General features: G+C 45.8%; 1 long non-coding RNA gene across 1 annotated transcript in view; it reads right to left on the bottom strand.

Moving 5' to 3' along the window:
- LOC128945870 (uncharacterized) overlaps positions 1–13066 on the bottom strand; it is a 34852-nt gene extending 21786 nt beyond the window's left edge. The window contains exon 1 of the long non-coding RNA XR_008483898.1: positions 12929–13066. This is a non-coding gene — a long non-coding RNA (uncharacterized LOC128945870). The remainder of the gene's footprint in view (positions 1–12928) is intronic.
- Positions 13067–13325: the final 259 nt, after the last annotated feature.

The following is a 13325-nucleotide window of genomic DNA, read 5'->3' as shown; positions in this document are numbered from 1 at the left end:
AGGATTACAGAATAAAAGCATTACTGTCCTCTTACAGCACATGCTGTACCAAAAAAACAATTAAATTGCTGTGAATTAAAAGAACATTTAATGCAAGGGATTCAAATGGATTAATTTTATTTACTTGCAATGACTTGTTAATTCAGAACTACTTAAATATGAAACTTCACAGTCAGACACAGCACTGACTAAAGAACTCTGAAGAGCATGAGTAACTACTGCTCACCTACAAGCAAGCTCAGAACTTCTCACCTGAATTAATAAGAATGTTGATTGTACCCTGTGCTTGTGACTTACTGAAGTGGTATAATACTCATTCCTTGGCTGAATGACACTTGCTGCTGTTGCAACTTGATCTCTCTGTTACAATTTGAGCTCTCTTTTCAGCCACAGTGGTATAAAAATCCACCAGAAATTATGAACTTGAATTAAACCAATTTAACCCAGCCTTGCTCACCCCATTCTTGACATGCATAATCTGCAAACGCTCAGCAGATGAAGCTTCATGGGAATGAATCCAAGCAAAAATTGTGCTTGAATCCATCTCATATTCAATTTTGCCCTAGATCAAACCCTACCTCACAGAAAACAGAATATTGGGCAGTCTTGAGCAATGCTTAGTAACATTCTTCATGCTTAGGACTTAATGCAGGACAACCTCCCTACCAACAAAAGTGAGTTTTAAAGTGTTTCACAAAATTAGGACCTAAATCCTTCAGCTGTTCAGTTTCTGCTCTCATCACTTCACAGACCTGTCTGATCATCATTCCTTAAATCATCTTGGATTAGTTATATTACTTTGATAATATAAAATTATCTTCTATTAGTTTCTCATAAATATAAATTGCATTAAAAAGCCAACCCCTTCATTTCACTTAAGGTTCCCCTGTGATAGCATTACACTTCCCTATCTCATAATTTACAAAAATCCAGACACTTATGAGCAAGAAAATTAATAATTAAGGATATAATAAATCATATATGCCAACTTAATAAACACATTAAAAACTAGAAAGCACATTTCATCTCAGTAACAACCCAATTAAAATTTCAAGGGCAGTTTATGGTTGGAGGTGGCATTATTTCTACTCCAGAGTGTGAGTTACCCATGGCTGGGTGGCTGCATGGCCCCATCCAGCCCGGACATTGAGGGGCTTTTCCCCCTTGCCTCAAGGGGATGCAGAGAAAATGCAGGTGATGTGCAGGGAGTGAGAGGGGACAGTGGGGCTTGGTGCCTTTTCTGATAACAGCATCTCCCCCAGGGCCCTGTGGCAGCTGCCTCAGCCCCCAGCTGGCTGTAGGTGAGTCTTGGGGCAGATTTGGGCACAGAGGAGTCTTGGAGCAGATTTGGGCACAGAGGAGTCTTGGAGCAGATTTGGGCACAGAGGAGATTTGGGGCAGATCTGGGCACATGGAAGTCTTGGGGCAGATTTGGGCACAGAGGAGTCTTGGAGCAGACTTGGGCACAGAGGACCAGGCAAGGACAGAGCAGGGCAGGCTGGTTTGGGGCACAGAGCTCATTTCCCCTTCCAGGGAGACACAGCAGCTTTCCCAAGCAGTGGGAGATAAAAGCCTGGCAAGCTTACAAAAGGCCTGGGGCACTGTGAGAGAAGAAGTGTCTTGGTTTGGAGACAAATCAGGAGGAAACTTCCTGAAAGGGTGTCTCCTCTAAAGAAAGGTAGGTTTCAGCAGCCTCTCCCCCACAGTTTTGAAAATAATTTCTTGGAGGAAAGTAAAAAAACTGGATTATTTAGCAACCAGAGTGCACCCAGGAACAAAAAAAAAAAAAAAAAAAAAAAAAGAAAAAGAAAAAAAAAGAAAAAAAATAAAGTTAGATAATAACAAACCTCATCGTGGTGAAAACTGGTGGACTTTTGGAGTGCTGCTGGGCTTCTCCTGAGGTCCAGAGCCAGGATGCAGCGTGGGGCTCCCAGTGATGGTCTGGTGTTCTGTACAAGAGCAAAGCTGAACAGCTCCAGACGAAGCAGCCACAGTCCTGGGAAAAGAAGCTTCTTGCCTCAGCTAAAGAACAAGAAGCTAACTAAAAGCAAAGATGTACCCCCTCTGTCTGTGCCAGACAACCCAGCTCAGAGAGAACCAGGGGAGTCTGTGGGAACTGAACACAAATCTGGCACTGAGGAATTCCCCTGGCTGCCCCCTCTTTGAGCTTAAAGTTTCAGGACCTCTGAGCACAAAGGAGACAACAGGGGATACAGCATGATAAAGTCACCCCAAGACAAGATGGAATATTGCATTTGAAAGGCCACCAGAAACTGTTTTGAATGTACTGCAGTCCCTCATAAAGCCCATTGCTATTTTTGGACAAAAAATATGTTTCAGACCCTTAGAAGCAAAAATAGTGGCTGAAGAAGCTCCATTTTTTATTTGAGCTATTCCTAGAACTGCAAAATACATAAACTTACCCAGACAAAGCTTTAGGAACTATCATTGACTAACACTTGTTAGGTTTAGCTGAGTTTAATTAAGTCAGACTGGTCATTCACTGAGAGCAGGGAAGCAGGAATTCACAGGAGACCCCTCTGGTTTGAACACCCTGTATGAGTTACAGGACTGCAACACACTCACCCCACAGGCAAGTGAAAACACTCCTGCACACTGTGACACCAACTCTGCTGCAAGGACTGCACAGTTCCTCTCATAATCTGGGAGAGATTTGCACTTTAACAAGGGGCTGGGGCAGAAAGGCTCCCTCAGGCCAGCTTTGAATCCCCAACTGGGATTCATCCTGACTGGTGAGCACTCATGGACACTCAGAGGCAGCTGCCATAAATATGGCTAAAAATAAGTTGGCTTTTTGTCTCTCTGAGCCAAAACCACAGTTCCTGTTGGTCCCTGTGGGATTGGGATCTGGAGGACACAGCCAATATCTCTGTACCAGTCCAATGCCCTGCAAGAAGTAAGAGAGCAGAGGCTGTAGAAAATCTCTACGGGCTCCAAAAGTTAGATTCATGCAACAGACTTCTTTGTCACTGCCATAATAAATTACAGACTACATTCTCCTTGCTCTGATGAAGAGAGTTTCTTTTTTAATTTATTACTTTTGGACATTTTCATTTTACTGTAACAAATCACTCCAAGGCAGGCATGGTAAGGACAATCTGCTGGGCAATTTCTGCCTTTCACAGGACTGTTTGGGAAAGGTTTGCACAAGAGTTTCCAGTTTAGCATGATCAAGCATTCAGATCAAATTGAAAGATGAATTGTTTTGATATCACACTTAAGCCTTTTGAAGGAAGTTTGCTATAAAAAGATTGATTGATGTGATCACACCTAGGTAGCACTGCCGTGTTCCCACTTAACAGTACAGGTACAGTTCCAGTAGGCACAAGAAGGGATAGAAAATTAAATTTATGGGATAAACCTTGCTTTGCTACCTGTTCTCACCATGACAACTCTGCTGGCCTCCACCTCAAGCCCCCTTTGGAAAGGAACCGTGGCCATATATGCGTGCCAGGGTCTACTCCCTATTTCAGAAGCATTATTCTGGAAAACCCAACCAAAAAAGCCCAAAGAAAGCAAGATGGGAGCCCCACCTGATTGCACAGTCAGCCATCCTCAGCAGAATCTCCTGTGACACATTCATCTCCCATAAGCTCTTCTCATAAGGAGATGGAAAATGAGAAAGAAAGCAAAGTGTGGCTCTGACAGTACAAGAGCTTATTAGAAATGATGGGGAGGTTACAAGGAAAAACACCTTATTAAAAAGAAAGGACAAGTCCTTTTGGGAGCCTGGCACTGCTCCTAATTCATCAGCACATTTCCTCTCTCTAAAGCAAAGCTTCCCCAGTACTCCTCAATGGGACACAGTGAGCAGTGATGGCAAAATCTGCTGGACTCATTGCCTGAAGGTGGGGATGACTCTCATCCTGAGGCTGGCACTGCAAGGGCCATTGGTGAATGAATCTCTGGGTGAACTGCAGCCTGACCTAGGAGACACCTGCTCAGGGACCTGACAGCAGCACGCAGTGACAGAGGGGTGGGAAGGTCCCTGTGCCCTGTCCTCACTGACTGTGGCTGGGGAAGCACCGAGTCCAAACCCTCAGGCAGCCCCAGCAGCAGAAATGGGACCTACACAGCATCATGGCAGGCTGGAGGAAAAGTGCATAAACTGATTAGTAAAGTGCATAAACTCATTGATACTTCCCCACAGACAGAGCTTAGATTGCTAACATGATTTCCAGAACATTTTTGAGATGAGTCAAAGCACCTTACACGTGAGCAGGGTGAGAAAGAGGAATGCTCCTCAGCACCAAGCCAAGCCTGTCTATGCCTGGCTGCTGATCCCTTCCTCCTACCATCCCTCCATGCCTGGGATGCCCACATTGCTGATGGCAATCCTCAGACTTTCCAAATGAGACCTAGCCAAACACATTTCCACTGCCTGGCCACCAGTGAGGGCTCACTCTTCAGCCTTCATGGCCAAAATCCAACAATCCTGCCAAGCAATTTCTCACTTCCCAGAAATTTCAAAGCACTTTAATTAAATTCTGCAAAAAATTGCCTTGGAAATCCCTTGTGGTTCTCTTGAACAGGATCACTTTTAAAGGGCTGCTATTTTATCTCCTCATTTGCCTGTATTTTTGCTACCCTGAGCTGGGCACCTTCATTCAACATCTGCTTCCATCCAGATCTGGAATGGAGCAGCAGCCCAACAATTCAGCAGGGCTCTTGATTACTGCTGCTGGTGCTGTAACACCTCAACCATTTCATCAGCTGCTTTTCGATAATTGCTTTTCAATAACTTTTATCTTTTCCTCCTAAATCTACACTGGGTTTTATTACTTCTTTCTAGTCTCATAAGCTGCCACAGGCTAAACACCTTCCACTCAGAATCAGGCTGTAGATCACACAGCAGAGGCACCAGCAGTTATCAGCTGATGCTCTTGATCAGCTGAACACTGCTCCCACATATGCTCTGTGACAGATTAGCCACCATAAATTCCAATCACTTGGAATTACAATGCTGTGAGGTTGGCCTTGAGCTGTGGCTGTGCCCTGGGACGGGATGGCTCAAAGCACTGTTTGAATGCTGCTCATGTTTCAGGAGGGCCTTTTGGAAACACAGGAATTACAGCCTTTATCTAAACTCAGAGATGCAATTTCCCAGGTAGGGAGGGCAGGGGCAGGGAGAGGATTTTCCATATAAAATGCAGATTAGGCATGTCATGCAAGCTCAGCACAAAGCCCTGTGGTGCCAACCAGTCCTGTGGCACACACCAGCAAAGTGGTTGAGAGTTTTGTCTCATCCAGCCACAAGATTCAAGCCTGTTCCAAAACTAATTTACACCTTTTAATCAAAAGAAGAAGCTCCATTTCATTCAGTCCTTGCCTGAACCACTGCAGTAATTTAACACACTGGGTTTTTTAAAAAACAAATAATACATTCCAATTAAAGGGTACTTGGGATGGTTCCAGGGGCTTCTGTTGGGTGTTGTTCAGGTGAGGAATGTCTGTCAATACCAGAATAACATTGATCCTGAAGCCCCAGAACACAACAGTTGGGTCCCTGCCCAGGAACCAGGAGCTGACCCTCCCACAGCATCACTGCCAACAGGATCCTGAGAAGATCCATAGGTGTAGGCTGTGCAAATATTTCCAGCCCCTGTGCAGCTGCCAGAAGCAGCATTAGTCACCCTCTGGTTAAATTACAATATTGTTTTACCTCACAGTACTGTTTGAGAGCTCACAGGAACCTTTGGCAGATGGCCACTTTGCATTTCTTCAGTGTCCTAAAAATGAAATCCGCCTGTTTGCTCTTGCTGCAGGCATAATCTCAGCACTTTTAATCTCTGTTCCTCTCTCTGGCATTTACATAAACACACTTTCAAAAAACATCAGAGTTTAGTCTCAGAACATTATATTCAGAGCTTCCAACTCAGTAGGAAGCACTATAACTTCAAGAATATAGAGACCAGGAAACCTCTAAGGAGCCTATATCGCATTATTAACTGCTACAAAAACCTTACATTGGTCTCGAGTTACCTGAAAGCATCTTAAGGCTGGTGTCCTTTATGAAGTGTGCTCTGTCTTTTACTGACTGTGCCACAGCCAGTTGGATTACTGGGCCTTTCCCAGCCCAATAATCCTTCTGCCAGGGAATTCCCTTTCTGCCAGGAACACCTCCTGGCAAGGGAAAACAGAGCAATGGGCCCAGCAGGAGATGTCCAGGAGCAGCTCTGAGACAAGTAGGTTTCCATCCTGGGACACCTTGAACTCAGCCCCTGAGATAAGAGGTTGATCTTTCAGGCTTCCCTGGAGCTGCAGAGAGACAAGATTCCAGACTTGAGAGTAACCGGAGATGAGTCATTAGTCAAGTCTATAAAATGTCAGAATGCCCCAAACCTTCTTCAACAACAAAGGGCAAATTAAGCCCATTTCTGCAGAACAGCTGTGTGTGATTTTTATCTCTCTTCTCTCTGCATGTGCTTGGTCCAAGGGAAAATGTGGCAATCCTAGCACAGTATTGCTTGGTTAAGCATGAATAACAGATTTCTAGTGCAAATGGGGCTTAGAGAAGATTCAAGGAGACACAAGAAAAACAGCTCATAAGGCAGGGAAGGGCAGAAAGAGGAGCAGACCAGTGTGGGACACTGTGCTCATGTCCTGGGACATCTGGATGAGAGGCTCACCAGGAAGGGCTCCTGGTGCTGGGATGGTGCCCATGGTGGTGCCTGTGCAGGCACTGACAGGGCTCCAGCTGTGCTGGGGGAGCCTGGACCACATACAGTGGAGATCCCTAAAGTTTATGAAACCTAATAAAACTCTTAAAACCTTATAAATAATAAAGAATAAGAAATAATTAATATAATATAATATTATAGAACACAACACAACATAACATAATATGTATAGTATTATGTATAGTATAGTATATATTATATATTAATATTATATATTAATATTATATATTATATATCATTATATATATAATTATATAGTAATAATATAATGTATGATAACATATTATGTAATATATAACATTATATATTATTTATATAATTTTATATATGATAGATATAATTTTATATATTATGTGTTATATATTATATATAATATATATAATATATATTTTATATAATAATATAACTGTATAATTAATGTCATATAGTTATATAATATTATACAATTTAATAAAAAATAATAAAACCTATAAAACCTTATAAAGTTTATAAACCCTAAAGCTTATACCAGTTTGTGTGACCTGTTCCTGGGGTGGAAGCTCAGTTTCAGGTAGTGTGTTCTGGCTTTGCTGAAGCATTCCCCACAAGGTAGCAGAGCTGTTCATCTCCTCTGCTGGCCCCTGCAGATGCTGCATCACCTGGTGAGCAGGGGCTGCTTGCAGGCACCCTGTGCCAGTCTCAGACCTGCAGCCCCAGCTGTGGCAGGGCAATGACAGGCTGCTTGCTTTCTGCAGGATTTCAGTTCATTTCTGGTATCAGGCACCAAACCAAGGTGGCTCCAGCCCTGCAGCCATGCTGGGACTGACTACCAGCTGCACAGGTGCGTTTACAGTAAATAGAAAAGTGTGGCCCCATCTAGATGACATGCTACTTTCCATATTCAACTTTTTTAGGAAAACAGGATGAGGCAAAACAAGGATTTGCCAGATGAAAACCTGTGGCTTTCTTCACCCTGCCTGTTCTTTTGGTTGCTGCCATGGCCCTGCCTTGGTCAGTTCCTGGTGTGGCTCATTCCCAGCCTCTCCCTCTCCCCACAGCTCACCCACACTCTGCCCCACACTCACCTGCTGCCAGTCTCCATTCCAAGGCATAAATCACTGATAAAGTCAAATTCTTCCATGAGTTTGCCTGCAAGTGCTGAGCAGAGAGGCCCTGGGGAGGGCAGTGCTTTCAGGTATTTTTTTGAAGCAGATCCAAACCAGAGGGAGATTTAAATTCAGACCTTCTGTGCCCCAGAGGCACCACAGGGTTTCCAGCCAGCATGGGACAGTGTCACTGCGTCTCCTGCTCTTCCATCGAGCCCTCCACTATTTGGAGTGGTGGAAAAAGCATTTTCTAAGAGAAAGAATATGGAGATGCTGGTTTAGCAAAGCTCCTGTGCTCTGGCAGGGAGCCTGTGTCTTCACCCCCTTCCTTGGAGGTTTTACCAGGGCTGAGTGGAAAAGAGTTTTCCAATCATATTGCATTTGAGACTCGGAAAATGTTCCATAATCCAGCACCAAAGACAATCAGAAACTTCTGTGAACTGAAATGTCAAGAATCCTCCTGCAGATTGGGACTGATTCATTCAAACAGGAGCCCTAAAAAAATTATTCAACATTTTGACTTTGACCTTGAAATTATTCTTTTTTTTACTTCAAAAGTCAAAACATTATTATTTCCATTATTTCTGAACAATTCTTTTTAATTTAAAGAGCTTCCATTTTCCCCACCCACTGTCCCAACATCTGAATGATAAAGAAATTTAGGAAATGCCAATAGTCTGAATAGCTCACAAGTTTTATTTTTAGCTCAGAGAGATTAAACATCCTTCACCTTAATAAATATTCTATGTTTTACTTCAGTTCATATATTTTCCTCTCTTAGTGAATAACAGACCTCTCAGAAATCAACACATCTTGTTAGGAAAAAGACAAAATGCCTATTAAATTATCAAGTGCATTTCTCATCAGAGTGCAGTCATCATTGTCAGCAAAGAAGCACTGTACCTTAATTGACTTTCTAGAAAAAGCACTGTTTAGGCAGATGGTACTGAGAATCATCTGAGTGTCATTCTTTAAATTGCCTTGGTGAAGTGGTGGGGACCTTTGGGAGACAGGAGAAGGCAGGAGTGGGCACTGCAGCTTGGGGCTCACATCCCCCTCTGGCCACTGTGGGGGCACTGGCAACACAGCCAGGTTGGTTCCCCTGGCATCAGACCCAGATTGGGCACCACACCCAGATGGATCCCCTGGCACCACACCATGATTGGTTCCACCTGGCCCAACACCCATGTGGATCCCCCTGGCACCACACCCAGACTGATCCCCTGGCACCACAGCCAGATGGGTTCCCCTGGCACCACACCCAGATTGGTTCCCCCGGCACAGCCCCTGGCACAGCTGGCTGTAGGTCACTGCTTTGGGCAGTGGGTGTCACTTTGTGTCTGGGCTCAGTGCCCACAGAGTGGCACACACACAGCTGGGCAGAGAGCAGGAACTGCTGGGGGTGATGCAGGGGCAGCCAGGGCTTTGATTAAAAATGGTTGGTGAACCTTTCCAGAAAAGAGAGACAGTCCTGGAAATAAATACCCTTCCATTCAGCTATGAAATAATCTGTGAAAATAGGAGCCTATGGGTCCAAGGTGGTACAGAGCTGGCAAGCTGTAACTGAGCCAGGTGAGCACCCTGAGCACCTGCATGGCCAGCTTGGAGCAGGGCACTCAGGAGTTTGGGTGTTAGGGCAGGGACAGTGTTCCCTTGAGGATCTTGGGTGTCCCCCTGTCACCATGCAGAAATATCAGAAGCATTTCCCAGCAAAGAACAACCTCTTTACTGCTTGTTCACCTCAAAGCTGAACATGCTGCAGAGGCAAATTAAGCTTCAAAGCAGTAGAGTTAAAATAGAAATCCTATTACTGAACTTTCCAAGGCCCACTCCTAAAGTGAATATCAATACTCTGCTCATTAACAGGCTTCTATAGAAACAAAGTCATTTTGCTTAAATTCTTCTGAATTTCATTATCATTATTTTGCTTCTGCATTCAAATTATATATTAAGTAAAAATAAAAATAAATCCTGAACAGTTTTAGGCTTGTGACCTTTGGAGAAATGCTGATATTGATGATCATCTCTAGAACATTTTTCTATGATTAAAAGAATGGAAAATGTTCCTTCAAGTTACAAATCTATTAAGAAGCTTTTCAGAGCAGGAAAGATGCCTACCTATAAATGATTTAGACTTAGTCTTGCTGGGAAATTGAGCAGCAGAATCAATGGCAAGCACAGAGGAGCAAGAACATTTTAGGGTCACGGGCCATCCTGCCCTTTTCCAGCCATGTTTCACTGCTGAAGCTGCCAGCAGAGCCTGTCAAACAGCTAAGCACATTGCTCAGGACTGTCTCCCTGCAAAGCAGAGAGGAAATCCTGTAAATGGGATTTTAAGAGCAGTTGGAGTCAGACTGCAGCTGCTGAAGCATTTTTCTGGCAGTGACAGCTCCAGTGAGGAGATGCCCCCAGCCAGCACAGGGGCTAAGCTGGGAGCTGCTGCTGCAGGCCTGGCCACTGGGACAAGACAACTGGCTGCCAAAGCACCCAAGAGCTTTTATGATGTGCCAAACAAAGCTTATAGAGCTGCTCAGGGAGCAGAATGGAGAGGAACCTGTAAAAAACTTCACAAAACTTCCTTCCCAATGCAATCCCCAGCAGCTCTGGCTACTCTACAACAAGTCTGCTCAGGTGAAAGCCACATGTGCCTCTGCAGTACAAAAGCTCAGCCTGCCTGGCTTGCAAATTAAGGGCTCAGGGCAGATAATTTCAGGATAGATGTGCCCTCAGTGTTAATGTCTGGGAAACTGCAGCCAAGTCTGGTAGGTGGTGATGCCAAGGAGGAATAGCAGGGGCAAGGCAAGGCTGCCCTGGCTGGGTCCCATGGGCTCTGCTGGGATGGATGGACAGCACTGTGCACACAGCTCTGGGCCCTGCTGGGATGGATGGACAGGGCTGTGCACACAGCTCTGGGCCCTGCTGGGATGGAGGAACAGCACTGTGCACACAGCTCTGGGCCCTGCTGGGATGGATGGACAGCACTGTGCACACAGCTCTGGGCCCTGCTGGGATGGAGGAACAGCACTGTGCACACAGCTCTGGGCCCTGCTGGGATGGAGGAACAGCACTGTGCACACAGCTCTGGGCCCTGCTGGGATGGATGGACAGCACTGTGCACACAGCTCTGGGCCCTGCTGGGATGGAGGAACAGCACTGTGCACACAGCTCTGGGCCCTGCTGGGATGGAGGAACAGCACTGTGCACACAGCTCACACAGCTCTGGGCTCTGCTGGGATGGAGGAACAGCACTGTGCACACAGCTCACACAGCTCTGGGCTCTGCTGGGATGGAGGAACAGCACTGTGCACACAGCTCTGGTGGCACACACCCTGCCCTGCAGGTGGAGGGTGCACCATGGCAAGGAAGCACTGCAGAAGCTTCCACCACTGAGAAAGCCTCTCCCTCACTCTGTAAATCTGCCTGGGCTGGGGTGGAAGACCAGAGGTGTCAAAGAGAAGCACACAAGGTTCGTGGCACTTTCCTCTTAAGCCAGCTTTGCCCTGACCACTGGGGAGGCTTGCAGTGACCATGGGGTCCTGGATGGAGACTGCAGGACCTGACATCCAGGCTGCTCTCCTCATCCCAACCCCCAGCAGGTAGCACTTGCCAAGCAGGGCTTTCCTCAAGCAGGAGCTCTCCCATCTGTGACAGCAGTAACAAAACACAGGAGAAGCACCATCTGTTCATCTCATGGGTACCAGTGCTATCAATCCTCACCACAGCAGCTACAGACTTTAATAAATACATAGAAATAATTTTTTTCTAAACATGGGGAATTGGCCTAACCACAGAATTGCTATGCCAGCAGGGTTTATTGCTGTTTATATTGCACCACCAGCCTGCCTTTGTAACAAACACCCCAGGCTGGCACAACAGTGGCGAGTCCTGTAACAAATCCTTGGTGCTTGATGCCCATTCCTCACTCTGTGCCCAGGGAAAGTGGGAGTGTGGGATGTGGTGGAGGTGGCTCCTGCCCCAAACATCCCCAGCAGCAGCCTGGAGAGGAGACAGCTCTCTCCAGAACCCTTCCCCTGTGGCTGTACAGGCACAGCCTGGGGCTCATATGCACCCCATGTACCCCTGGCCCTGCATGCACAGCCTTCTCCAGCTCCACCTTCTTTCCTTGACCCCAGCACTCCCATCACAGAGAATTTGGATTGTCTTCTAGTTTTACAGTTGTCACAAGTGTCACCATTGTCACAATACAATCCCATCCCAAGCTCTCAGCATCCAGCCTCACAAGGTCTGTCCTTATTGCTGTCTGGAGTTTCCACTCACTGATTTTGACTCCATGGAGTTGGCTGTAAGACAAGCACTGTTTTAATGCAGCTTTTCCTGTCAATAGTCATCTGCTCTAAGCAGGGATGTGGGATTAAGAACCTTGCCTTGCTTCCTGAAAGGAAGAGAAACCACACACCAGAGGTGGGCTTGGGTGGCATGAAGAACATCAGGCAGGTTGAGAACGTCACCTCCAAGCATTCCATAGCTCAGATCAAGTGTGGAGCATTACTGAAAGGAACTTTGGGTCCCAGCACCCAAAGCCAGGAGCCATGGGACCAACTGTGCCTTCAGATCCTTCTATTTTCCTTGCTTTGCTAACAGATAGTCCCTTAGGCTCTCAAAATAAATAACATTTGTTGCCTAAGCTACAAATGCTGGCATGAGCTTTCAGGTGAAAAGAAAATACCCATGTACAGGCCTGTGTTCTGAGGATGCTTTTAAAGACATTGCAATTACCAGGGAAAAGAAGAGCTCTGTCACCATTCCACTGACAGCAGCAGGGATTGCTGAATCAGGCTCTCCATCCGACAAATGCTGAGCAGGGTTCCAGGAGCACATGGGGCTGTGCCACCCAGCCTGCTCACTAATGACAGACCCAGCAGAGCAGTGTGTGGGCACTGCCTCATTGCTGTTTTAGTCAATAAACCCCACTGGGTGAAATTACCAGCGTGTTTATTACAAATAATATTTGACAGGATGAAATTAGCACATAGATGCTCTTATGTTGGTTAATGAGCTCTGAAACCTAATCCTATAAATCATCAACAACTGCCAGCTGGTGACAAACAGATGAAGAGCAGAGAGGGTGGTTATCACATATCCACATCACTGCAGTGACAAGGGTGTAAAAGAGCAGCATACCTTTATGCAGGACAGCATGACTGGGAGAAGCTGGGTGTGTGCTCTGGTTGTAGGGTTTCCTTCCAAGCATCACCATGCTGGGGAGCTGGGGGCAGTTCAGGGCTGCTGAAGCAATCCAACCTTCCACTGCATCCAGGAGCAACTGCTGGGTCCTTCAGGCAGCTGTTGGGTGAGAAAGACGTTGTCATGTTGTCCCTCCAACAAAGTAGTTGTTGCATCTGAGTTTGCAGATCAAATGGAAGAAGTGTCTGTGTGCTGTCCAATCCTGGCTGGTAGCAGTCAAAATAAAGGCAAATCATGGCCAGTCTGAAACTGTTGAACATTTATAGGAAATGCATGCTCTAATTTGCAGTATTTATCATCCAACAGAATCCCAGATTCTCAGGATTTAGGAAGC

This window comes from Melozone crissalis, unplaced genomic scaffold (assembly GCF_028551555.1).
Source record: "Melozone crissalis strain CALT ecotype California unplaced genomic scaffold, PUWL_Pcris_2 ptg000068l_1, whole genome shotgun sequence".
Classification (NCBI taxonomy): Eukaryota; Metazoa; Chordata; class Aves; order Passeriformes; family Passerellidae; genus Melozone; species Melozone crissalis.
The sequence above is the reverse complement of the archived record's forward strand: the minus strand, read 5'-3'. Positions and strand labels throughout refer to the sequence as shown.